Raw genomic sequence first — 2,727 nt, 5'->3', positions numbered from 1 at the left:
ACTAGTCAATATAATTAGAGTCATACCTCATATAATTAAACAGACTCCTTAGGGAGAACACCAGTCTTAATAAATACCAGTGTTTTCTATTTCTGTTTCATTATATAAACAAGCTCCGGTAGAAACTGCTTTGCTTTACAGAGAGAAATCTGGGCCTTGAGGTCAATCCTTGTTAAGATTCAACCTTCCAACATCATTTTAACAACTTGAAAGAGATAATCTGTTTACCATGGAGAGACAACAGCACTGATGTACTTTGGATCAATGTTTCTTTGAAGCGAATGCCAAACCACAACAAAAGATTAGGTTAAGACTTTATCTCTTACTGAGTATTCTCCATGGCCTCTGCCCCGCACCCCAAGCAGCCCACTCTCTGCTCTAATGTGTGGAAGGGTGAGGAGTTCCAACTGTTCCTACGTCAGGCGGCGTGCAGATAGGTTAACAGAGCATATTCTTTCTGCAACTAAATTAAAACTTCCTTTGTCTAAGAAGGTACTTTTCTGATCTACTTTTAACAAGCTTACCATTTTCTGAAACCTTCTACATTTTATTTAATACTCACCTTGGATAAGGCACTGTGCTAAAACATTATCTGACTAATCTTTACAACAATCCTATGAAGTAGGTACTATTATCATCTCCATTTTACTCTGGAACATGATAAATCTCAGAGACAAAGGTTAACAAGGTCTCACAGTTACTGTGTGGCAGAGTTGAGTTGAAACCCAGGCTGGTCAGACCCCGCATTGAGAAAACTTACCTAATGAAGTCATCAATAAAGACCTAGAGAACTTTTATACAGAATTCATCTTGACTGATCAAGAGATTTGTACCATGGTGAAAGGCATTTTTATGGGGTTTAGTACCTACATTCATAATAAGGATTTCTAGCATATAAATTCTAAGTTTTGAGGGCAGTTGTGAAACTGACCACTGGGCTGTGTTCCAAACGGCAGTGTGAGTTTTCGATTGGATACATGTTAGAGCCATTGAATTTTTAAGATTCGATAATGGGATGGATGAGGGTTTTTGGGCAGACAGGAAGCATGAGATGGTGGTCTGTCAACGGAACTTCTGAGAGCCAAGAGGGTGATTATCTGTGATTGCATCTAAATACTGCAATTAATTTCATTGACCAGTTGGGCTTAGGAGAACCCATACAGAAAAGACCCGGTTTTAATGAAAAGGAAGTAAAACACCAATTCAACATAGACACGTCAATAAAGCTTTTTGTGTCTATGCCATATTTCATCATAGATGTTTCTCCTACATGCTTAACCGTAGGAAACACATACACGTTTGCGCACACACGCCAATCTAATTTAATAGTGTGGATTATGAAAAGAAAGTAGTAATAATTTGACTCTCCAGGACCTCTTCACTTCTGCTTATGTCAAATTCTCTAATCCTTCCTCCTCAAAGATGGACTATAGTGAAGGGATAAATGATAAAGTGCAAGGTTTTCAATAACTAATTGCCAAATTTTGATCAGTTATAGTATATTATTCAAAAAATTCTTTTTTCACTTGCTTCTTCAAATTCAGAACTAAATTGCCTTGCTGATTCCTCTGGCTACAGCTCTAGCCAGGACAGGCTTTGCTAGGATTTTTAGAAGAAAGTTCAGTACTCCAGATTGGATCTCAAATCAAATAGACTGTCATTTCTAGTATGGAGTAATCTACGCCCAGTCTCTCCTCCTAATGGGGACAAAGCTCATAAACGTTTACAGAAAGTCAGCTATGTCCCAGGCACTCTGCTAGACACTTTCTTAATTTGCCCAAAGTCATAGATCATGGCTTAGAGCTGGGATTCAAATTCAAGTCTGGCTGATTCTAGAGCCTTTTCTGCCACATTATATCAGTTACTGAATGTAATTCGAAAATACAGAAATCCTTTGTTATTCTGTAGCTTAAAAGAATTTTACACAATATGCAGGAAAAAAATTCTTCAAGATTCTTCAAGTTAAAAGATTTTAAAATCTGAAGTCATTTTGCTAGCCATTCCACTACCCATTTCTCACTCTTGTCAGCTCTATTTCCCTTCACTTCCAGCGACTCACTATCCTTCACTGCGGAGGGGCTCAGAACAAGTCACCCCAAGATGTGCCACTTTGGCATGTAGATGATTTTGAGCTAAAAATAATCAAGGCCCAAAAGACTCAAGAAGAACCTTTGATATTCCCCCTAACTGCTTAAAAAGAAGTTGGAGGATTAGTTGAAGGAAGGAGATATCACTTTATACAACTATACTATAACATGAACTAGGTGTGGCAGAGAGGGAGGAACCTCTCCAGGCCTGTTTGATCCGTCTTCTCTCCAGCCCATTGCTTCTGGACAGCCCCAGCAAACTCGGTTTACCAAAGAGTAACTCTTTTTTTCCTTCCTGTAAATTGCCCCTTTCCCCTTTGAACTCCCAGGTCTCTGCCCCCTTCTCCTTAGTCCAGAATGACATACATACCTCATTTTGCCTGACCGTCTTTGGAATTTTTCATGTTATGTGAATTCCCTGTGTGCATGTATTAAATTTGATTTTCTCCTGTTAACCTGTCGTATGTCATTTTAATTATTCAACCAGCCAAAAGAACCAAGGAAGGAATGGGGAAATTGTCCCTTTCCTGAAAACTGTACAACAGATTATTTAAACTCTTAACCATCTTTCAACTCACTTGAATGTGTGTGCTCTTTATATATCCACACTTTGGTTGACTAGAACAGAAGGAGACCAGTG

Source organism: Equus asinus, chromosome 25, assembly GCF_041296235.1.
Source record: "Equus asinus isolate D_3611 breed Donkey chromosome 25, EquAss-T2T_v2, whole genome shotgun sequence".
NCBI classification, from domain to species: Eukaryota; Metazoa; Chordata; class Mammalia; order Perissodactyla; family Equidae; genus Equus; species Equus asinus.
Note: the sequence above shows the minus strand (reverse complement) of the source record.